Here is a 25,623-nt window from a genome sequence, read left to right on the forward strand (position 1 = left end):
GAAAAATAAAAATAAAATGACATAATATACGATGTTTCGATTGCAACACAAGCAATCATCATCAGGCAGAGGAAACACATAACCGCAGATATATATACAGGGGGAATTAACACAGATATACCAGGGGATACAGAGAGACGGAACATCACACTAAATCAAACAGGGTTTAGCAAAATTTGGAAACTATATAAAGCAACACAGACGGTCGGTTAAAACACAATTAACGCATGGTCTGGTTGAATACGCTGTTTCAAAGATTGTTAAATTGTAAGTTAAGTGTGAAATGTAAGATAGTGATAGAATACTTACCGTAGAGAGACCTATGGGGGGAGAGACACGCGCACAGTTAATAAGTAACGCAACTCTGTCCCGAGGCTTTAAGAAGGCCAGAGATGGAGGAGGGCTAGGACTCATAGACAATGGGACACAAATTTGCATGATATAAGTTGTCAGGCACACGCAGAGATGGGGGCGCAGCAGCGCACACTTAGAGGCACCTAGGTACACAACCATAAGTAGAGACAACACAGCGACATAAATCTCATTCAAGACACAAAGGTAGACACACCAGCAGAGCACACAAAGACATAGATTTCATACCTCCCCGAAGACGTGGTTCAAACTAGATTTGATGCTTTCGTGACTGCAGGAATTAATCTTTGTTTTTTTCGGTAAAGTCACGTAGAAATAAGAAAAATAAAAATAAAATTACATGTAAAATAAAAAATTACATGTAAAATAAAAAAGAGATACTCGAAAATACATGTAATTTTATTTTAATTTTTCTTATTTCTACGTGACTTTACCGAAAAAAACAAAGATTAATTCCTGCAGTCACGAAAGCATCAAATCTAGTTTTTAGCAGTGGGAATGTGGTGGAGCGATTCCTGGGCCTTGAGCCAATTGAGAGCCACACTGGTCAAAGTTTAGCAGACTATGTGACTTTGATGGTGGAGGGCCTTGGGTTGGACCTCTCAAACTGTAGAGGTCAGTCATATGACAGTGCAAGCAACATGTCTGGAAAATACAATGGGCTACAGGCCCACCTGAAACTAAAAAAAACCTCTGATAGAGTCTGTGCCTTGCGAAGCGCATTCACTTAGCTTAGTTGGTGTTAACACCTTAGACGGCAGTAGCCCAGAGGCTGACGGGTGTTTTTTAACATGTTGCAGTCACTGTACACATTTTGCTCTTCATCCACACACAGATGGGGGAAAGTATTTTGGAAGACAGACGTCAGACTGACATTAAAATCGCTGTCCAGTACTCGGTGGAGTGCTCGGGCAGAGTCAACCAAGGCACTTTAGAGAGGCCTTTGATGGTATGTCCAATGATGATAATGAGAAAAGAGATACCCGAATTGAGGCCGCTGGACTATGTGCTAAATTGGACACATGAGAGATGGTGGTCATGGCACATTTCTGGGACGTCATACTTGACTGGTTCCACGCTACAAGCATGCACCTACAGAAAAGTGACATTGACATCTCTGTAGCAGCACAGCTTTTGTCTTCGTTTAGGGATTTGTGGCGGGACAGCGAGACTAGTTTGAGGCTTTTGAAAGGGCAGCCTTAAATGTGACAGGTGTCTCTCAGTCACATTTGAGGGGAGGAAGAAGTTCAAAATAGAAACATTTTATTTTGTCATTGATAAGCTAGTGACATGCCTTGAACATCGCTTGGATACTTACAAGCGTTTGACCAGTCTCTTTAGCGTTCTGTTAATGTCATATCAGGTGTCTAACAGTGACGTCATAGTGGAAAAGGTAAATGCACTCTCTGCTGCATATCCATCAGACCTGGAAATGAACTTTGCCAACGAACTCATCCAATTCAAAGTCTTTCATGTCTGGCTCTGAGGGTGAGAAGTGTCCAACTAAATTGCTTGAGACGTTGCAGGGCACTTCATCTGCAGTCCAGTGTTCCCCAATACTTTCGTGGCACTTTGGATTTTTCTAACTTTGCCAGTGACAGACTGCCAGAGTGAGCGGACATTTTCCCTTTTAGGCAGAATAAAAAATGAGCTGCGGGGTAGCGCGTTGCCAAAGACGTCTCAGCTCATTGTCACTCATTTGGGTCAATAGAGTCATACCTTGTCAGACAGCGAGATTGTGACGATCTAGTGGATGATTGTGATGATCTAGTGGATGATTGTGACGATCTAGTGGATGATTTTTCGGGGAGGAAGGTAAGAAAGACACCAATATAGGAAAGTGGGGGGGGGGGGGGGCTCCAAAAAACACATGACCAGGGGCCTTACGGGACCATGATCCGGCCCTGGTCAGGGTAGCCTTTAACAGACTGCTGTTAGCGAGCACCTATTAAGGATGGTACAGCGCACGAGGGGGTGGGTGGCCAGCACCAGGTCCCATCGCTTTTATCTCATCGCTTCTGAAGTTCAGAAACGATGAGATGAAGCTGAGTGGACCTAGGAGGGGCCGAAGACATTTTCGGGTTTCACTCGTGGTTGATGCTAGCCACAGCCGGGAATTTAACTGAGGTCGCTGGAGTTGTAGCGCAGTGCGCTAATTGTTACGACACGAATCCTCATACAAAGAGAGATTCCCCATGTAGCTTCCACAGACTGTTGGGGCAAGTGCTGTTAGTGAGCATGGACGAGGGGGTGGTGTGGCCGTGACCGGCCACGGCAGCCTATCTCCCCGGTGCTGACGTTTACACCCTGGCTTTTAGGGCTGAGATAACCTAGAGCATGTCCAGGAACGGCTCAGATAATTACAGTACCAATAAAGTCAGCCGTAGCCAGGAATCGAACTCAGGTGGCCGGGTTCGTAGCACAATGCCCTATCCACTGCAAAGATGAATATCCCAAGTACAGTGAGGGAAAAAAGTATTTGAACCCCTGCTGATTTTGTACGTTTGCCCGCTGACAAATAAATGATCAGTCTATAATTTTAATGGTAGGTTTATTTGAACAGTGAGAGACCGAATAACAACAACAAAATCCAGAAAAACGCACGTATTTCCCTCATTAAATTAATTTGCATTTTAATGAGGGAAATACGTATTTGACCCCTCTGCAAAACATGACTTAGTAATTGGTGGCAAAAACCCTTGTTGGCAATCACAGAGGTCAGACGTTTCTTGTAGTTGGCCACCAGGTTTGCACACATCTCAGGAGGGATTTTGTCCCACTCCTCTTTGCAGATCTTCTCCAAGTCATTAAGGTTTCGAGGCTGACGTTTGGCAACTCGAACCTTCAGCTCCCTCCACAGATTTTCTATGGGATTAAGGTCTGGAGACTGGCTAGGCCACTCCAGGACCTTAATGTGCTTCTTCTTGAGCCACTCCTTTGTTGCCTTGGCCGTGCGTTTTGGGTCATACCCATCCACGACCCATTTTCAATGCCCTGGCTGAGGGAAGGAGGTTCTCACCCAAGATTTGACGGTACATGGCCCCGTCCATTGTCCCTTTGATGCGGTGAAGTTGTCCTGTCCCCTTATCAGAAAAACACCCCCAAAAGCATAATGTTTCCACCTCCATGTTTGACGGTGGGGATGGTGTTCTTGGGGTCATAGGCAGCATTCCTCCTCCTCCAAACACGGCGAGTTGAGTTGATGCAAAAGAGCTCCATTTTGGTCTCATCTGACCACAACACTTTCACCCAGTTGTCCTCTGAATCATTCAGATGTTCATTGTGCTTTCTTGAGCAGGGGGACCTTGCGGGCGCTGCAGGATTTCAGTCCATGGCGTAATGTGTTACCAATTTTCTTGGTGACTATGGTCCCAGCTGCCTTGAGATCATTGACAAGATCCTCCCGTGTAGTTCTGGGCTGATTCCTCACCGTTGTCATGATCATTTGAACTCCACGAGGTGAGATCTTGCATGGAGCCCCAGGCCGAGGGAGATTGACAGTTCTTTTGTGTTTCTTCCATTTGCGAATAATCGCACCAACTGTTGTCACCTTCTCACCAAGCTGCTTGGCAATGGTCTTGTAGCCCATTCCAGCCTTGTGTAGGTCTACAATCTTGTCCCTGACATCCTTGGAGAGCTCTTTGGTCTTGGCCATGGTGGAGAGTTTGCAATCTGATTGATTGCTTCTGTGGACAGGTGTCTTTTATACAGGTAACAAGCTGAGATTAGGAGCACTCCCTTTAAGAGTGTGCTCCTAATCTCAGCTCGTTACCTGTATAAAAGACACCTGGGAGCCAGAAATCTTTCTGATTGAGAGGGGGTCAAATACTTATTTCCCTCATTAAAATGCAAATCAATTTATAACATTCTTGCCATGCGTTTTTCTGGATTTTGTTGTTGTTATTCTGTCTGTCAAATAAACCTACCATTAAAATTATAGACTGGTTATTTCTTTGTCAGTGGGCAAACGTACAAAATCAGCAGGGGATCAAATACTTTTTTTCCCTCACTGTATATCCTGTTAGGGCAAGCGCTGTTGACAAGCACCTGTGAAGGCAGGAACGGCACACGAGGGCGTGGGTGGCCAGCACCATGCCCGGCCGCCTTTGTCTCCTCAGTAGCGATGTTTACACACAGCACAAGGTACTCAGTTGAGGCTGAGCCGACCTAGATGAGGCCCAGGTCCGGTTCAGACAACCGTCACCGGTGTTGACCGTAATCGGGAATCGAACTCGGTCGCCGGGTTCGTAGCGCAGTGCGCTAACCGCTACACCACCGCTCCCCACACCACTACTCTCACATACACACCCGTGGTTTATTCCTGGTCACAGCCTCAGTGGCAAGTGGTATCTAAACTCGAGCTGACATTACCTGAGGTTGACTCAGCCACTTAATATGGGCGCCAACATCCGTGCTAAAGCACTCAAGGGGAGTTACAAAGCCACTCCGTGTCCTGTGCCGGCCTTAATAGGTGCTCGCTAACAGCACTTGTTGGACAATCTACAGAACCAATGGATCTTCGTAGTTTGTTTCGAGTATTTTATACGCAATTTACAACAAATCATAATAATGTGTAGATACATTATACAATGGTTTAGTACACTGTGAGCATGTATTATATGAAATGCGTAGTTAAATATAGACGCTCTACTGCTAAATAATGAAGTTGGTAGAAATGTTTGTGGAGTAAATGTATTGATAATGAAAGTGTTGTGTACTGTGTAAATGCGTGCCTTTATGTATCGTGCAAAAATAATAAAGTCGTAAATGTGCGCTTATAGTTAATAGGGTATAAATTATCTTGCATTAAATATTTGTGCGAGGATATTTTAGAATGATGCTCTCCATTCAAAGTTTAATTCAATGTGTATATCCAGTATTCTCTCCCATGATTACACACACATTGCAATCCATCAATCTTTATTTGATGTGCCAATAGCGCCCTCAATAAAGTAGGCATCAGTGCACATTACAGCCGAACGGGAATGTTACAGGAGCACAACATACAGTGTTTGCATTACAAATACCGGCATTATTCATTTTTTCTCGCTCTCCCTCTCTCCATGTGAGCCACGTCCTTGCTCAAAGACATCTGTGAGCATGGCCTTTTTAGCTCTGTACATATTTACCGAGGAACGTTGCATTAGATTCTCCTCCCATTTGCATCCAATCGCTCGCATTCCTTCCGTAACGAACTTCGCTGTCTTCGCAGCCAAGACCCACTGAGCTGCGTAGCTCCTTTTCAGAAGCGACCTGGTCACCAATGGAGAGCTCAACGAAGTGGTGGCTCGTCATCATCATCACGTGACACGTTTACAGCGGTAGCCAAAGACTCTAAACGAGTGATATTGATTCTAAAATATAGAGAGGACCCAGAGAAAAAAATCCACGCGACCACGGGAAGACAGACAAATATACAGCAGACGTCAGGGTTGGGATCGTACCCACGACCTCCTGTATACCAGGCGAGGTAGTTAACATCTCCTAGCCACCGTGATGATGATGAGAGACACGCAAACTCCAAATATACAGGTGTCGGGGTTGGGATCGGACCCACGACCTCCTGTGTACCGGGCGAGGTAGTTAACATCTCCTAGCCACCGTGGCACCCGCAACACATCTCGCGCTGCTGCTTATTTGTCGTGGCCGCTGCTCCCCATCGCCGTGCTCGCTGCGGGTGGACGCGTGGGTTAGAAACAAAACGGCCACGTGGAGACGGTGAACCGGCGACGAGGAGGGGAGCGGCGGACGCGGCGCGCGCAGCTCCTGGGCGGAGTGAATGAATATTCCCATCCGAGGTGAATTGTTGAAATGTCGGGGAGCGAACGACGACTGGAGGTTGATCACAAGCAACATGCCGGTACGTGCAAAATGTGCTTATATCTGGAGAGAGAGAGAGAAAACAAAACGTGGATGAAAAAGACGGACCTTAGTTCGGATGAGCCCGTGTCGAAATCGTGTGTGTGCGGTGATGACGAAGAAGACCGTCAGTGAAGAAACGTTTGTCGCCGTGACTTGATGAGGCAACATTCAGGCAGTGATGACCCAGCAATGAACCAGCCTTGCTGAGCTTGTTTCAATGTGGGTAGCTCATTATCAGCCATGATCAATCCACTGCTGAATGAATGCCTCCCCAAACTGCTGCCACCCATCACGATCGTGTGATGCATCGATCCACCCAGCACCTACACACTCCATCTCCTCGGAGGAAGTCCGCTCAAACACTCCTATCCTTGGCTGCAACTCCGCTTTAATTATTGACCATCGTTCATTGCTCCTTCTAGTGACATCTACCAAAACCCACTATTCATAATACTTGGGATCACGTAATTAGCCTGCGCATGTGTGTTGTTTCGTGTCTCGCAATGTACTCTCTGTGGAGCATTGTGAGGCAGAACACACTGCTACATTCTGCACTGCTCAGTGAGTCTTACCTCGCATTCATTAAACGCATACCCAACAGCAACAAGAACAGCAGCAACTGCCACAGCAGCAGCAACAACAGCAGCAGTGACACTAGCAATAACAGCAACAAAAGCAAAAACAACAGCAGCAACACCACCTCGTGATGGCGATACTGCGACTTTTGCTTCTGCTGCTTTCGCGGGACCCCGGCTGAGCGAGCCGAGCGGCCTGGTCCAGCAATGCCTCCCCCTTCCCTGGAGAATGCGGGGTCATCCCGGGAACTTCTCTTGGCTCGGATCGACAAACTTTGCCGATACCGCGGTGGCGCTCGCCAGCAGACTCGGCCCAGCATCCAACGTGCAGAAGCGATCACTGATCGGTCAACTCTCCGGTTGAAACCACTCGAGTAATTATCGAAGACGTGGGTATTTCAGATCAGTCTCGTTACGTGCGAAATGGCATTAACGACGATTCGCTCACCCGTCACTACGATATCACACAGACTGGGAATGACTGGCCCACGATGCTTTTCGTCAGAAGATTCAATCGGTCGATTCATTTGCAGCTCATTGATAAAACGACATAACTGTTTTTAGAAAAATGTTTTAAAATTGTTTTTAAAGAGCTAAGGATACTGTAGGAATATGTTAAGGGAGGGCGAGACGGCATATTACAAACGTGCGATTGATGTAGTGAGTCAGTTCACTCTCGTGATCGGGGAACGGACGAGTAGCTGGGCTCGCCGCCCCGCCATGGCAGGGAACAAAGTATCTCAAGGGGAAGGAAAGGAAATCAGGAAAAATGACGGGGCGGAGGGAACAATGTAACCAAACAAGACCCAAAATAAAATAACACAAACGCGATGTCCAGGCTTGTCAGCTTTTTTTATGTTCCAGGAGCAACCATCCCTATGTAATGGGAAGGGGGGGGGGGGTAGTGTCCAGAGTCTATCCCGATTCCCTTATCCCTTCTCTCCGGCCTATAATTCCATGGTTATTGATGCTGGGTTCAACAAAAACGGAGACCACATGACCTCGTATTCCCTCTCCTTCCATTTTAACTGATGTCTAAAATGTTCCATTCCTGCTAGAAAGAGGAGAGTTCTAGGGTTGAGTCCCCAAAGGGTGGGGGGGGGGGGGGGTCTTGGTCTTTCCAGTTGGCCAGAATAGTTTTCCTTGCCACTATATAGAAGGTTTGGAGCAGAGCATGCCGGTACTTTGTTAATCCTTTTTGTTTTAAGCCCAATAGGGTTGAGTCCACTGAAGGGTATACCACTGCTGCTCTTGATGAACTTGTGCCCATGCAAACAAGTACAGTGACATAGAATTGGTCGCTATGTAGCATAGCGCTGGTTGCTGGCACATAAGGGGATCTGCAGTTGCAGCAGCCCTGACTGGCAGCAGGTCACGTGATAGAACAGAGAGAGGGATGTAGGGAAAAGGTTACAGAGCGGGAATGCTAGTAGGTTCTAGAAAGGGGACATGGCTGGGGCGGAGCGAGGCCACGCTAGGAGGATAAAAGGGGGCCCCAAGCGAGAGCTCGGGGCTGTCGCCTGGAGTGGGATCCCCTCGTCGTGCTACTGGAGTCTTCGCCGCAGTCTCCGTCTTCACCATCTCGGCGTCGTCAGTCGGGCAGTCTGCCAGCTGTCCTGACTGGGAGCAGTAGTTACTTTGCGTGAACTGTTAAGGCTGTTAATAAATAGAGTGCCTCCTACTCTTAGTGTCTCTGAGTCAGTCACTACACAAGTACAAAGAGAATGGGGAAAGCACAGTAACTGTCACTGAAAGCGATTGCTGCGAAGCAGATGCGGAGGAGGCTGGAACGCCTTTGGAAGAAAACGGGTTTCAAGGCTGTCTAATTCGCTTATGGAGCCGACTGCAGTTCTGCTAATCGACCCATTATTGAGTCTCGCAGATCGTCCTAAGCGTGTCAACAAGTCGGCTCGCGACCTCTGTAATTTGTGGCACGTCATGAAGGGTCTGCTGCACTGCAACCACCCATCACCAAGTCAACCCGGGTCTGTGCACAGTACTTGTGACGTTCTTTGCCAATAAAATAGTGACGATCAAGAGGGCAGTTTCTAACTTGATGGCAACACCGTCAGTGGCAGAGGTGTCGATATTCAGCATAAGACTGCCAAATAATACATTGCTACTTGACTACAGCCACATGTCAATTCTCAAATTATGCTCAGACATGCTTGTGCTGCTGATTGCCCACCTGGCAAATCTTCGTTCAGCGAGGACTGTTTCCCAGAAACAAGTTGGCTTGAGCCAGTGACCTCGCAAACTGTCATCCGATCTCAAACCTGTTTTAGTCGGCGTACTGGAAGTTCCACAGCACTGAGATGGCTCTACTAAAGATCATTGATGACCTCTAAAAGATCATGACCAGTGCGCCGTAGCATTGGTTGGCCTCGATCTCTCAGCTGCCTTCAACTCCATTAACCACGAGATACACATCGTGTGGAAAAGGTCAGGGTTCGGTGTATAGGGTACAGCACTGGGGTCGATTGAGTCATACCTGTATGGTCGACCAGTTCGCTAAGCTGGGTGACGAAGTCATCGCCGATGCCATTCCTAGTTGGCATACCACAAGGGTCCATCCTCAGACCTTTCCTATTTTTTCGACATGTCTTTCCAATCACCGATATCTCATCTTTTGACATCAAGTTCCACTAATACACAATTGTAAACAGCAGTGAAGTCTTAGTTAGATATGGAGAGCCTCGGTAATCTCAAAGATTGGTTTTCACACAACAATGCTGCTTAATCCAAAAAAATCGCAAGTTCTGCCGGTTGGCAAAATAAATTGCAGGAGGATCAGGTGTGGCAGTTGGAGACTCCAGGATTCAGTTATCTACTTATCTACAGAGCCTCAGCACCATACTCGACCGGCATATGTTGTTTGATTACTGATGTGAAAAATATAGTCAGGTCCTGCAATTTTCATATCAGGGCTCTAAGGCACATTCGACCACTATTGGATTGTGACAAAGCCAACACGGTGGCATGTAGCAAAGTGTTCAAAAAGGCTAGATTATTGAAACTCAATATTCTATGGGACATCTAGCCTAAAACATGACCAAGCTTGCAGCGTGTACAAAACTCTTTTGAACATGTCGTGATGGGTACTGCAAGATCTGATCATGTCTGGCCAGTGCTCGACGAGCTGCATCGGCTTCCTGTTGCCGAACAAATACATTATGAGGTTGCACTCATTACACACAGTTTTTGCTACAAATGAACCACCATACCTTGCTGATCTTATCAAGGAGCATACTGTAAACGATCACGTGAACTCTGGTCATCCTCACAGTGGCTTTTGGCTATCCATTGAACAAAAGAGAGTTACGATATCGCACACTTTCAGATTCGCTTCCTCAACTGTGTGGAATGCTCTTCCCTCTGATATTAGGAAGTCCCTGGAGCTTTGCACTTTCAAATCTAGATTGAAAACTAATTTCTTTAGAACTGCTTTTTATGTTTCATTTGTTGTCCTTCCCTTGCACCTCCTTTGGCTATGTACAGTGCAAAAGACGTTCAACATACCGATTACATTTAAATTGCTAAGGAGAGTAAGTGCAGGGCTTGAGCAAGGACACGTTATGGCTAGAAGGGATGACTATGGACAATGGGTCAAGGCTGGCAGCAGAGCAGCAGCCAAAGGAGGGAACCGTGCTCGAGAGGAAGGCCGCCATGTAGACGGAGCGACGCGACCGGCTCGTACGACGATGGCGTTTGTCGCATCACTAGACCGTGAGAGATGGTGACAGCTCAAGTGAGGCGTTCATCCATGCACCATCACAATTCATTATTTGCACAAATTGCAAGAGCGTGTTTGCTGGCTGTGATAAAGCATTCGAATTTTCAAGGACATGTGCTTTGATTCTAAATAACCAGACGTGGTGGTTCATGCCTGTAATGGTTCACGCAGAGATCATCGTGTGCTAGAAGATGGCTGCACATCTCATGAGCCTCAAGACTCATTCTCAAGGGGATGCTACAATGGGTTGTTTGGCCAGTACGATTCATGAATCTTTTTGGAATGGGTGAAACTGGGGTACCCTGACAAATCCGACTACGCACGCACAGGACTAAGAATCAACATTGCCATCTATTCGCCACACCTTGCAGCTCCACACCTAAACTGCCTGGCAAGCCCTGGCGGTCACCTGTCCGAGCATTTACTAGGCTCACCCCGCTTATCTTACAAGACCTCACTCAAGTGACTACATTCTAAGTGACTTGATCTTTGGGATCCCAGTTCCTTGAGTTAAAAACAAGTGATGACTGCTGTGCGCTAGACAGCTTTGTGTGGTGAACGTTTACAGTGGAGTGGGAAAGGGTTCATCCAAAATGGCTAGACCACGGCTGCTGCTGATTGACGTTGCTGCTGATGACTTTTGTGTGCGTGCCACGTTCTGTGCACTGAACAGAGGGGACGATAACCATGGAGGCGTCTTTGAGCGTCCACGCTTCTTCAAAATTGCCCGGCTCGGACGCCACCTGGCTGTGTAGCCACAAGAGACACACCCCGAGGGCCCAGCATCGGCCTGAGAAGCCACCCATCTCTTACATCGCCCTCATCGTCACAGCAAGATCTAACAGTTCCTACAGGGTCACTTTCCGTTATTCCGTCAACGCCTACCAGGGCTGGAAGAACTCCGTGCGAGAGAACCTCTCGCTCAACGAGCGATTCGTGAAGCTGCCCAAGGGCCTGAGTCGGCCCGGTAAGGGCCAATACTGGACCATCGACCCGGCCAGCGAGTTCATGTTCGAGGAGGGTTCGTTTTGATGGAGGCCGCGGGTGTTCAGGCTCAAATGAATGCCAAGGAGCCGGCGTGTGCCATGGCGCTCACCCTCAGTGCTCACCACGAATGGTTCCAATTGCTCCCTTGTGAGCCTAAATCCTCTTCAGGGTTTCTTCCACCTCAGACTGGGAGACAAAGGCGATTCATCGTGACACATCTGTGCCTAATAGCACCTGAACAGGATGCGAATATCACCACAATTGATTCACCTCAGTTTTATAGTTCATGTAGTACATACAGTATGACTAACCAAGGTTATATTAATAAAGCGAGTCACCAAACTCATCATACCTACTAAACAGAATTCAGTGTACAAACTCCCTTCTGGTGACAAAATGCAGTTATGCACTTAATGTGATGGTGTCAGACTTAAAAGGTAATGGCTATTTCATTTTAAACACGTTTGTACATTTTTCTCAAAAGACGTACATGTACAGAGTGGTCCAGATGTTTTATGACCCCCATTTAATGATATAAAATTTAATGTTTGTATACCAACGGGCGTTTAATATAATGTAAACAATGTAAAAATTACATAACTTTATAAAATATTATTATTGTAAATATCAATGTGTATGAGAACCAGCATGTTCTTTGCACAGGATGATTTGGCACTATGTCCTATGAGAAATTTTACGCCACACTGCCACTTGAGCGAATGTATTCTTCACAGCCTCTTTCAACTCTTCTGTGCTCCTGTATCTTTCTTTTGAGATAATCCCCATCGTGAGTTATCACGTCAAGAGAGATCAGGACTCCCCGGGGGCAAATTTAGCGGTGCTGTAAAATTTGCTGAGCCTCTGCTTATCCATTTATCCCAAAAAAAAATTGGGGGGAATTTTCGAACAGAGATTGCAGAGTGGGCAGGTCCTGCTGAAACGAAACATGACCAAGGAGATTAGAGATTTCACGCTGCGGAACAAACCCATCCGTCAACATGGTCAGATGAGAATGTTGGTGAACAGATGCATCAAAAGAATAAGGACCAATCAAATGTTTGTTATTGCCGCCCATATCATAACATGTGGCGGATTATGTTCAAACGCTTCACAACAACGTCGATTAGCCTTACTCCAGAAATAAACGTTTCTATCAAATGCACTGCGATAGATTCCACATTCGTCTGAAAACAAAACCTTACCACGTTGTGGGAGCGTCTCAAAAACTTCAAGAAACGGGCCACATGCTTCACTTCTGTTTTTGTAATTCAGCATCACTTAGCTCGTTGACAAACATAGGCTTGAAAGATGTCAATTTAAGATAATCTTTCATGTGCCTTAACGTTGTGGTTTTTGGAACACCAAGTTCAGATCTTTTTCGTAGTGACTTTTTTGGGTGAGCTCTGAACTGATTCGGCAACTGCTGCGCATTGATTGCTCCTCGCTGAGATTGTCTCCCAGTCCTTTATCCAAAAGTGATCCTGTGGAAAAGAGATTATCTTCCCATCTCAATATTGTACATTTTGGTGGAGCTTCTTTGTTAAATCTTTCTCAAAATCCTTTCGAATATCTTTTCTGGTTCGTGATCTTTCATGAGCCCATACGCTCCCTACGAGCCATTCTTCAATATCATATGAACTCGTATCAGCTATCTGAAATAAATAAGGTTTATTTAAAACAGAAATTAATATGCAAAGAAAAAATAGTTCGGGGTCAATGAATTAATTACGGGTTACAAGACATCTGGACCACCCTGTACAATGCTTTGGCAATCGACGGCTGGATGAGTGCCTGCCCATGCTGTTGCAGGTCGTGGGTATATTTAGACCATACCACGCTGGTCAGCGCGGGTTGAAGGCCAGGAGCTAGACTTGGTAGCATAAAAGTACTACTATACAGTGCAATACAGTAATGGATTTTGCTGCACTGCCTTTTGATGTCCAAGTAGCAGAGATACTAACCCTAGCTACTGGCTACTAGCTCCGAGTATTCATGTAGCTGAGCAATTAATGTAGCTGTTCACAGGAGTATAACTAACACACTCAAAGGACTATGACCCTTTCGTAATACAAATTAATTGAATTCGTTTGCCTTCAAATACAAAACGTAGTTTTTTACACGCTTTCTATTAACTCACTCAGTCTGTTATTGTTGTTGTTGTATCCTCAAATCTTGTAACTCAAATTTAACCCACTTCCCAATGTGGTATCGACTGCAAACTTGGTATACTTATGTCATACTGATGACAACACTATATTCTACCTTTAAAACAAAACATTTTAAACAATCTTTTTTTATATGTTATGTTTCGGCTTGGGTCTAATTGTCCACGCTCAACTGACGTTGGCTGTAAATCACCACGGCCCCCTTACGTTGTGGCAAGCTTCGGGGTCACTTCCTGGAGTCGTGGAGTTCTGCCATTACTAGTACGGTACATTTCATTCAAGAGTGTTTTGAAAAATGTTTTAAAAATATTACTTATTATGCTAGCGGCCACTGGCACAAATGAAACCTACGTAACCTTAGTAACTTAAGTTTAACCCTAACAATAATATATTGATAGAAAGAATCATTATGGTTCCTAATTAACGGTTAGTAGGTGATACACCATTGACTGGGCGAGTGTAGCGGAGTAGCACCGTGGTGCGTGCACTGCCGCGCGGTAAACAGGGCGAGTGGCGAGTCCTGGAACCTTCCCCTGACCCCCCCCCCCCCCCAAGGTCAACTCACAGTGACCAGCACAGTGAAGTATGGTCAAATAGCCCACACAAGGGGCCGAGGCCTTCATCTGGCAGTGGATTAGCATATTGTTGAACACATACCAAGCGTCATTGCACGCACATGTATTGTGATCCATAATAGAAGGGGGGGGGGGGGGGGGGTTTGGGTTAGATCGCGTAGATGTGTCGTTAAACCCGCCACCACCCGACACAGCCAACTAGTAAGGGTTGTCACGTAAACAGAACATGTCAATTCGTCACTAGTACAGCACACCGGTGTGTTGGAGAGCCAAGCCACAACATTTACAATCCGAGTACGACGTTTCGCCAGTAATTACAACTAGCTTCATCAGGCGACAGCCAGATTTGTGTAGAAGTCTGTTTCGTTCCTTATATAGAGGCGTAGATGTGGTGACCATTTTTGTGATGCCTTCTGTACTCCGCGCTTCTTAACACGTGAGTTTAAAGGTTCAAGTGGTTTCCCCTTTTAGCGAAGTGGTTTCCCCTTTTATGGAAAATCACTTGAACATTTCAGCATTTGGGACGAGTTTATAATTATACATTTTTCTTGTTATCGTGACCTCATTAACTTTTATGAACGTGTAGTTGAACTGCAACTAAATTTCACTTAATAAGACATTGACTTTACACCACGACCACTGTTAAGCACCTCACAGAACATGCGAATCTTGTATTATCGATTTAAATCGCAATTATTTTTTTAGTTAAATGACCGTTCAACATGGGAGCCTATTGTAAGGGATAGCGAGGCATCAACGCAACTGTGTGAAACAGCCTCTACTGTACATTCAAAGCGAGGCGACTCATAAGCCAACCGTGTAGCCAGGACAACATTATAAACAAACTTTTAAAACTAAATCGTGATTAAAACAACCGACGACTGAAACAACCCACATCGCTTAACGTCGGTGGGGACAGTGGATTGCATTACCCACAATGCACGCGCAACCCCAACGAGACCGAGGCCCCTCATTGGTCGGCTCGCCGTGTTAAAACCGCGTTAGCGCGTGCGCGATTGGCTGAGGGCGACGCGTTGGGCCCCGTCGGATTGGCTGCTGCGCTCGGCGTGCGATGCCGATGCGTTGTACGGTTTTGGAGCGCAATGCCGATGCGTTGTACGGTTTTGGAGCGCGGTGCCGGATAGGTCAAAGTTGCGCTGTGGTGCCACAACAGCGAAGCCGCTCCGTCGAAACCGGAGCCGTCGCTCTGCTGCTGCGACCGAGAAGCCACCCGGCTCCCGTCACAGCACTTCCCCCCCCCCACATAAACACACACTCAAGTAGGGCCTCATGGGGAGGGGGGGGGGGGCACCTGCCCTGAGTTTTTACCCGAGAGGCCCCCTCGTGGGGGTGCTCCACGGTTTCTCAGGGTCAGGGAATTGGCAGCCCCCCCCCCCCCCCCAGGCCAAATGGCACTGCGGCGCCGTGGCTTAACTTAGAATTAAATGACCACGGCGAACTCACTGAGAACCGCAGTGAGGAGATGCCCAAGACACACGCGGACCAGCAGACAGGTGGGGAGCGAGGGCAGCGCGGGTTAAGCGTCTCTACCCATGGTGCACCGCGGGTTAGCGTCTCTACCCATGATGCACCGCGGGCTAGCGTCTCTACCCATGATGCACCGCGGGTTAGCGTCTCTACCCATGAGGCACCGTGGATTAACGGCCCGACCCGTGATGCACCGCGGATGGGCGCTGCGAGGGCTTTGAAAGGAGCATAAAAAGGGACGCTTTGTTGAAGCAAGGGACCATTTTTTTATTTGACTGGAGATCAACAGGAGGGAGGGATCGGGGAGCCGTCACCTGACTGTTACTCGCACGTCCGTGAGACGGGGCAGAGAACAGCCAGATTCTGTTTACAGGATCATCTATCCGCGACCTCCATCGCTGCGAGGTCGGACCGTAAGTACGAGGGAGAGAGGTAAGACAAAGGGACGAAATTCGGAGAGAAAATAGAGGGCAGACAGGTCGATTAAGTATCAGGCAGTAGCGAGATAGGTTAGACCTGTCCTGCTGGTCCGTACTGACACACACAGTCAAGTTCGTTTATTCGTGGGGAATAAACCGTCCGTAGGATATCAACCGTGTCGTGTTATCTCTGTGAGTACGGAGGGGCGGTGCGTGGTGTGGCGAGCCTGCCCGCGGTGAATCTTTTGTTTGCGCGTGAGTGAGTAATTTTACCTACGTGTTTACGTTGGGTCCACTCGGGGCTTGACGCGCATGCCGGGGCAGTAGTAACGTGCTATCACCCTGGAATTAAAGTACGGGTCCTTCGATCATTAAATGCACTAGTGCGTGGAGTGGTGAGCCTCTGCATCGTGTGGTACTGGTTGCACTTCGCCCGCGCCAGTACGGGGGCGTGCAGGAGCAGCGGCGCTCACGGCACGCGCCGCGCGTGTAGCGCGTAGAGATCAATTGGTGAGCGGGTATTCCGCAGCGCAGCCTAATTAGTTGCTTCCGACCGGCTGCGACGGTAAATGAAACAAGATTACACAATTCAAGCACGCGATGCTGCTGGCGGTGGTTACCGCGTGAGTTGAGCTGCGCCGTAAGGTACACGGGTACCCACGGGCATAATCATACACCGGGTGTTGCAGTTGTGGTAGTGGTATGAATTTAATGGGGGAGTCGGGGGCCAACGGCCCCGACAATTCGGTGATGGCGGGGGACGGTAGCCCCCACAGCGCTCCCTGGGGCCGCTTCGGTTCACAAAACAAAATAATGTGAAATACGACGTTTCGGGCAATGGCCTCTTCTTCATCGCACGTAAATAAGCGTCTTGTGTACAGGCCTGAGGCAGTGGCGGAAATGCCACATTCCTACGACGGGGCCGAGTGTTTCCATATGATGACCACTGTTGCCTTGCCCACCACAAAAACAACAACAACGAGGATTTAAACTGGCAAGCTCCTTCCAGATTGCTGTGCCGCTGAGAGATTGGGCTCCTGTGTAAGGGACATAACGAGAAATGTCTTATAGGCAAATCTTATATGGGCAACAGGATGCGGGCAGCCCTCGACTTACGAACACACGTTCGTAAGTCGAACAGTTCGTAAGTCATAAAAATAAGAAAGGGCTTTATTTAAATGGCCATCATACGGTCAGTGTTATGACATGTGTTACGGTTCCACAAAAAAGGAAATCATTAAACTCGTAAATAAGAATAAATAGTGTACATTATCATTTAATACCATATCGTGAATACAACATAAATAAAGTAACACAGAAACAAAACATCCGTTTAACCCTTACTTACCTTGAGGTCTTGATGCTGGCTTGCTTGTCGCAAGGGGCGCAATAAGTCACCACAACTGCACAGACACAGACAGACACACACAGACAGACACACAACAACAACCGCCATTCGCCACTAAGTGGCGGTGACGTCACCACGACGCTTGTGCCAGGACATTTGCACCTTGAGGCCACGTGGAGTGTCGAACGCCCGCTGGCAGGAGGTCACGGGGCAGACCCAGGTGCCATGGGTCGACTGACTGAGATGACTGGCTGATGCACCACCTGTGCCCCCTACTGTGCCAACCTGCTGTACTTTAGCCACCCGGCGCTCCGCTGGTTGTTCTGAGCGTCGCTCCTCCGCCCTCCGTTGTTGTTGGAGGGCGACTACCTCCAACTGCCCAGTAGCGTCCTTCACGAGCCTCCTCCACAGAGGCCGATCTTGACACCGCTGGTACCAGTCATCGGCAAGTCCACTCAGCTCCACATCCTCCTGTACCACATCACTCCATCTTTTCTCTAGCCTGTGCCGCGCCCACTTAGCCCCCTCGATCCGGCCGAACAAAAGCTGTTTCGGCATGCAGTGGCTGGGCATGCGGGCTACATGACCCAGCCATCGCAGCCTTGCCTGCCGGAGGAGCTCACCGATGGGACCTTGCCCAGATCTTTCAAGGATTTGTGTGCTCACACAATCCAGTCTGGTTAAACCCAGGATGGATCGTAGGCAGGCCAGCCTAAATGTTTCTAACCGGCGAAGATGTTCCATTAGGGGGGTCCACGTTTCGCAAGCGTAGAGAAGGGAGGGAATGGCCGTGGCCGAGAAGACCTGAAGCTTAGTGCGGAGCGACAGACCAGGTAGCTTCCACACAGCGTCACGCAACCGATGAAAATATATTGCCGCTCGACTGATTCAGAGTGAGACCTCTGCTGTTAAACTGGAGCCAGTCATAAGCACACTTCCCAGCTATGGGAAACTCTCCACTCGCTCCACAACTTCCCCATCACCGATTGGGAGTTGTGGGGGTGGAGTGTCGGATGGTACAAAATACCCAGGCAGGTGCTTTGTTTTGGTGGGGCTGATGGTAAGGCCCCACCTCTTAGTGGCACGCTCCAGTCTCAGCAGCAGCATCTCCAACTCCTCCTCTAGATGAGCAGCTATTACCAAATCATCAGCATACATAACGTGGTTGAGCAATAGGGAGCCATCCCTTGACCGCACCCGGGCATCGATCAGCCTCCCATTATATCTGTACCATATGGAGATTCCCCCGGTACAGCGATTGAAGGATTCACAAACTACGTGGGCAAAATAGATGTTAAATAATGTGGGAGCCAGAGACATCCCTGTCGCACCCCAAGGTGTACAGGGAATGGCTCTGACTCCTGGCCACGAAGTTTTACCCGGGCCCGTTCACCATCATGAAGGTCCTTAATGATCGTGAGCAGAGGGTCAGGTACTCCAAAAGCACGAAGAACAACCCAGAGCCCAGGCCTACTGATGGTATCATAGGCCTTGACCAGGTCAATAAAGCAGAGATGTAGGTCTTGTTGGAATTCCCTACACCTCTGCTGTAGCAGACGGACAGAAAATATGGCATCTGTGCAGGACCGCCCTTTCCTGAAACCGCATTGGGGCTCCGCAAGCCTCTCCTCAGCGTGCCTGGCAAGGCGATGCTGAATAATCCTTACCAGGACCTTTCCCGGCACACTAAGAAGTGAGATGCCCTTGTAGTTGTTACAGTCTGTGCGGTCCCCCTTCTTTAAAAGGGGGACCACCAGGGCATTCTTCCAATCCTGCGAACCCGTCCAGTGGTCCAGACTGTTGTTATGATATCATATAGGGCAGTCTGTGCACAAACGCCACCCTCCCTCAGCATTTCTCTTGGGAGATCATCCCTGCCCGCTACCTTTCCTGGTCTCAGACTCCGGATCGCCTTCAGTACTTCCTCAACAGATGGCACCTCAGCCAGCCACTCACAGGGGGTGACTTCTTCCAATATTTGAGGCACCGGAGCCTCAGCAGGGTCATCCTCACTTTGTACCACGATGTTTTCCTGGCTGAGGGATTTTCCCTCCCCCAGGACCTCACAGAAATGCTCAGCAAATCTGCAAACCTGTTCCTGGAGGTCAGAGATTGGATCACTGTTTTTTCCCCTAATGATGGTAATAGGTGTGGCGCTGCAGGTTACTTTTTTGATGGAGTTAAATAGAGATTTGTGATCACGGGCCACTGAGGCAGACTCCATTTCCTCAGCAACCCGCTACCACCACCCATCCTTGCAGCGCCTCACGACTCTCCGAACCTCCGAGCGAAGGCTGCGGTAAGCCTCCTCATTCTCTGACGTGGGATTCTGTCGCCGATGGCAGTGGGCCTGTCGCTTTTTCTCAACCATCCTGAACACTTCCTCTGTCAGCCAGGGTCTCTGGGGAGGTCTGGACCGCGTACCCAAAGCAGTCATTGCAGCTGCATGAGTCACAGTCCTAAACCTCGCCCATTTACCCTCGACATCAGGAGGAGTCGGGGACGATTCCAATCCCAGCCGCAAGCGATGATGAAATTCTCACTTGCAACTTTCATCAGATAACTGTGACCAGGCCACTTTAGGTTGGAATGGGGTCCTTGGTGTACACCCACCACCGGAGTGGAAGAATGGCAGGCGCATTTTACAGATGACTAGTCGATGGTCAGAGGGCAGATCAGCTCCACGGTAGGTCCTGGTGTCAAGGACATGGGCTCGCATCCACTGGTCCGTCACTATGTAGTCCAGCCGATGTTCTTGCTTGGACCCGGCATGCATCCATGATGTTGTGTGGATGCGCTGATGCCGGAACAGCGTGTTGGTAATTACAAGCCCATGGGCTGCACAAAAATCTAGCAGCCTCCTACCGTTGTTATTGAGCTGATCTGGCCCATGCCCTCCAATCACTCCAGACCAGGTGCCAGCATCATGACCAACTCGGGCATTGAAGTCACCCAACATGATGACTCTATCCCGAGGGGCCACTTTAGCCAGCACCTGTGACAGGAGGTCATAGAAGGCATCTGACTCATCGGCTTTGCCTGCATCCCTCCACGGATGTTAATCTTCGGTGGGGGCATAAGTAACCACGGCCACCATGCCTCGCCTCCGGTTGATGGGAAGGAGAGCACAAAGTAGCCTGGGGCTTACAGCTTCCCACACCTCACCGCCACGCTCCCACGCCCCCTTCATTCTTTTGTTCAAAAGAAGAGCCACAGCCTGTTGTTTGACAGTCTGCTGCCCCGAGTAGAGGACTGTCCACCCCTCATGGTGGCAGGAGCCAGAACCGGTCCACCGGACCTCCGGAATGCCACATAGATCCAGCCGGTACCGGTCCAGCTCCCGACAGAGGAGTGGCAGCCTCTCCTCCGCAGTGAGCGTTCGAACATTCCACGTGGCCACCCGTAGGGGTTTTTAGTTGTTTCAGGAGGCGCCCCGAGGGTAGATATTCAATCTCCTGGCTCCGCCAATTGGGGTTTGGCCAGGAGACATCATAGACGCCTGGCCCCCCGGGGCCTCCGGCACAAGCTTATTAGTTATATACTTAATTCGCGGTTTAGTGGTAATTAATTGAAGGTGGAGGGGTTACCAGCCCCTCGCACCCATCCAGAGCCCCCGTTTAGCCCCTGTGGTGGACACAGATGCCATGAGGGGAGGAGCCAATCGACATTGGACCTCCCCCCACAGCACTGTCCATGACAGAGTTGCCCGTCCGGAACCGCGAGGAGGTAGGGGGTTGTTTTGCCAGACACAGACACACACACAGACAGACACACACACAGACAGACACACAGACACACACACAGACACACACAGACAGACACAGACAGACACACACACCGACAGACACACACAGACAGACACACACAGACACACAGACAGACAGACACACACAGACACACAGACACAGACAGACAACAACAACCGCCATTCGCCACTAAGTGGCGGTGACGTCACCACGACGCTTGTGCCAGGCTATGTGCACCCTGAGGCCACGTGAAGTGTCGAACGCCCGCTGGCAGGAGGTCACGGGGCAGACCCAGGTGCCACGGGTCGACTGACTGAGATGACTGGCTGATGCACCACCTGTGCCCCCTACTGTGCCAATCTGCTGTGCTTTAGCCACCCGGCGCTCCGCTCGTTGTTCTGAGCATCACTCCTCCGCCCTCCATTGTTGTTGGAGGGCGACTACCTCCAACTGCCCAGTAGCGTCCTTCACGAGCCTCCTCCACAGAGGCCGATCTTGACACCGCTGGTACCAGCCATCGGCAAGTCCACTCAGCTCCACGTCCTCCTGTACCACATCACTCCATCTCTTCTCTAGCCCGTGCCGCGCCCACTTAGCCCCCACAATCCGGCCGAACAAAAGCTGTTTCGGCATGCGGTGGCTGGGCATGTGGGCTACATGACCCAGCCATCGCAGCCTTGCCCGCCGGAGGAGCTCACCGATGGGACCTTGCCCAGATCTTTCAAGGATTTGTGAGCTCACACAATCCAGTCTGGTTAAACCCAGGATGGATCGTAGGCAGGCCAGCCTAAATGTTTCTAACCGGCGAAGATGTTCCATTAGGGGGGTCCACGTTTCGCAAGCGTAGAGAAAGGAGGGAATGACCGTGGCCGAGAAGACCTGAAGCTTAGTGCGGAGCGACAGACCAGGTAGCTTCCACACAGCGTTACGCAACCTATGAAAAGATGTTGCCGCTCGACTGAATCGGAGTTAGACCTCTGCTGTTAAACTGGAGCCAGTCATAAGCACACTGCCCAGGTATGGGAAACTCTCCACTCTCTCCACAACTGCTCCATCACCGATGGGGAGTTGTGGGGGTGGAGTGTCCGATGGTACAAAATACCCAGGCAGGTGCTTAGTTTTGGTGGGGCTGATGGTAAGGCCCCACCTCTTAGTGGCACGCTCCAGTCTCAGCAGCAGTGTCTCCAACTCCTCCTCTGAATGAACAGCTATTACCAAATCATCAGCATACATAACGTGGTTGAGCAATAGGGAGCCATCCCTTGACCGCACCCGGGCGTCGATCAGCCTCCCATTATATCCGTACCATATGGAGATTCCCCCAGTACAGCTATTGAAGGCTTCACGAACTACGTGGTCAAAATAGATGTTAAATAATGTGGGAGCCAGAGGACATCCCTGTCGCACCCCAAGGTTAACAGGGAATGGCTCTGACTCCTGGCCACGTAGTTTGACCCGGGCCCGCTCACCATCATGAAGGTCCTTAATGATCGTGAGCAGAGGGTCAGGTACTCCAAAAGCACGAAGAACAACCCAGAGCCCACGCCTACTGATGGTATCATAGGCCTTGACCAGGTCAATAAAGCAGAGATGTAGGTCTTGTTGGAATTCCCTACACCTCTGCTGTAGCAGACGGACAGAAAATATGGCATCTGTGCAGGACCGCCCTTTCCTGAAACCGCATTGGGGCTCCGCAAGCCACTCCTCAGCGTGCCTGGCAAAGCGATGTTGAATAATCCTTGCCTGGACCTTTCCCGGCACACTGAGGAGTGAGATGCCCCTGTAGTTGTTACAGTCTGTGCGGTCCCCCTTCTTAAAAAGGGGGACCGCACAGACTGTAACAGGGCATCCTTCCAATCCTGCGGAACCCGTCCAGTGGTCCAGACTGTTGTTATGATGTCATATAGGGCAGTCTGTGCACAAACGTCGCCCTCCCTCAGCATTTCGCTTGGGAGATCATCATCAGACAGACAGACACACACAGACAGACACACAGACTGACAGACACACAGACTGACAGACACATAGACTGACATACACACAGACACACACACAGACACACACAGACAGACAGACACACAGACAGACACACACAGACACACACAGACAGACAGACAGACACACACAGACACACACAGACACACACACACAGCCACACACACACAGCCACACACACAGATAGACACACACAGATAGACACACACACACGCGCCACGGGTGCACGCACACACAAAAACAAATATCCCCCGTATAGCCTGCAACAGATTGTAGGAGCAAGTGCTGTTAGCGAGCACCTATGAAGGGGGTGGGTGGCCAGCAGCACGCCCGACCGCCTTTGTCTCCCCAGCGGCGATGCTTACACACCGCATCAGATACTAATTTGAGGCTGAGTCAACCTAGATGAGGCCAAGGACCCATTCAGATCATCGTCACCGGTGTTGATCGTGAGAAGAAATCGAACTCGCCGGGTTCGTAGCGCCGCGCGCTGACCGCCACTCAACGGCTCCCCACTAAACAAAGAAGACGCACTCACAGAAAGCAGAACACAGTCATCTCGGGCCCATATCTCACAGAGAGCAGTATCCTTGCATACAACATCTGTCAGCAGCATTGTCTCAAGCACAAGCCTGACGTTGCTGCTGCTGATGAGACACCGCAGACATCGCATTTGGAAAACCGCTCCAGAGTTTTTGCTGCTGAAATGACGCACTCCCAGCGGGAAGGCCGTGTGGCTGATGGGATGAATGAAACACGGCCACTATCAAAGCGGAGAGACAAATGCGTGTACGAGGCGGCAGGGTGCTGCCCGCGTATCCACTGCGTACTTTCGCAGCAGCAGGGCGCAGTCGGCGTGTGCGGCTGTACGGGGAGTCAAACTGTGGCCTCGAAATAGCGATCCCAGCCGCCCATACCACCCCATGAGTGTGTGTGTGTGCAGCACATTACCAAGAACCGCCTCTCTCCCAGCTGCCTTTGTCTCCCCACACCCCGCCTCACTGCCCCCCTCCCTCCCTCCCTGTGGCACGTCCCGGTTGATCCTCTACGCGCGCACGAAGCGGCCAACAACAGCAACATCAACATCATCATCAACAACACTATCATCAACAACATCAACGTCATCAGCAGAATCCACATAAATAACGTCAACATCAAAAACATCATCAACAACACTATCATCAACAAGATCGTAAACATCAACAATATACACACCAACACCTTCAACAATTATCAACATACATCAACAACATTATCATCACCAACATAATCAAAATCATGGACAACATCATCATACACATCAATAACATCAACATGATCAAAATCAGCATCAACATACACATCAACAACATCAACACAACTAAAATCATCATCAACAGCATCAACATAAACAACATCAATATCATCAATGACATTATCAACAACATGAACATCATGATCATAATTAACAACCTCAACATGTACGTTGAACTTATTTCGCACCGTACGTAGCCAACAACAACAAGAACATCCTCATCAGCAGCAACTCGGGATCTGAGAGCTGCGAGGCCGCTTCATCCAACCATCAGTTGTCGATGGTCACAACATAAAACACAAACATTGTACACAACGTGGTGGTTACCACAAATCGTCGCCATCCTCCTCATCATCAGCCTGGATGGAGACGTGGATTCGCCGCATGTTTTATGTTGTGACCATGGACAACTGATGGTCTCTCCCCTCTCCACTCCCCACGTCTCCCCCCACTCCCCACGTCTCCCCCCACTCCACTCCCCACGTCTCCCCCCACTCCCCACGTCTCCCCCTACTCCCCACGTCTCCCCATACTCCACTCCCCACGTCTCCCCCCACTCCCCACGTCTCCCCATACTCCCCACGTCTCCCCCACTCCACTCCCCACGTCTCCCCCCACTCCACTCCCCACGTCTCCCCCCACTCCCCACGTCTCCCCCTACTCCCCACGTCTCCCCATACTCCACTCCCCACGTCTCCCCCCACTCCCCACGTCTCCCCCTACTCCCCACGTCTCCCCCACTCCACTCCCCACGTCTCCCCCACTCCACTCCCCACATCTCCCGCCACTCCACTCCCCACGTCTCCCCCACTCCACTCCCCACGTCTCCCCCCACTCCCCACGTCTCCCCCTACTCCCCACGTCTCCCCCACTCCACTCCCCACGTCTCCCCCTCACTCCCCACGTCTCCCCCACTCCAATCCCACGTCTCCCCCCACTCCACTCCCCACGTCTCCCCCCACTCCACTCCCCACGTCTCCCCCCACTCCACTCCCCACGTCTCCCCCCACTCCACTCCCCACGTCTCCCCCCACTCCACTCCCCACGTCTCCCCCCACTCCACT

The 25,623-nt window shown here is 49.7% G+C and overlaps 2 long non-coding RNA genes across 2 annotated transcripts; both read right to left on the reverse strand.

Annotated features, from left to right (window-relative positions):
• Positions 1-5,275: 5,275 nt before the first annotated feature.
• On the reverse strand, positions 5,276-15,967 carry LOC142930899 (uncharacterized). The gene is made up of 3 exons (XR_012946877.1): positions 15,734-15,967; positions 11,639-11,715; positions 5,276-6,255 (listed from the first exon to the last, which is right to left on the reverse strand). It is a non-coding gene; the product is annotated as an uncharacterized LOC142930899 (long non-coding RNA).
• Positions 15,968-16,449: 482 nt separating this feature from the next.
• Positions 16,450-25,020, reverse strand: LOC142930900 (uncharacterized). Its single transcript, XR_012946878.1, has 3 exons — positions 24,217-25,020; positions 17,525-17,579; positions 16,450-16,518 (listed from the first exon to the last, which is right to left on the reverse strand). It is a non-coding gene; the product is annotated as an uncharacterized LOC142930900 (long non-coding RNA).
• Positions 25,021-25,623: the final 603 nt, after the last annotated feature.

Source organism: Petromyzon marinus, chromosome 44 (genome assembly GCF_048934315.1).
Source record: "Petromyzon marinus isolate PM22_M1 ecotype Great Lakes invasive population chromosome 44, UKy_Petmar_22M1.pri1.0, whole genome shotgun sequence".
Taxonomy (NCBI): domain Eukaryota; kingdom Metazoa; phylum Chordata; class Hyperoartia; order Petromyzontiformes; family Petromyzontidae; genus Petromyzon; species Petromyzon marinus.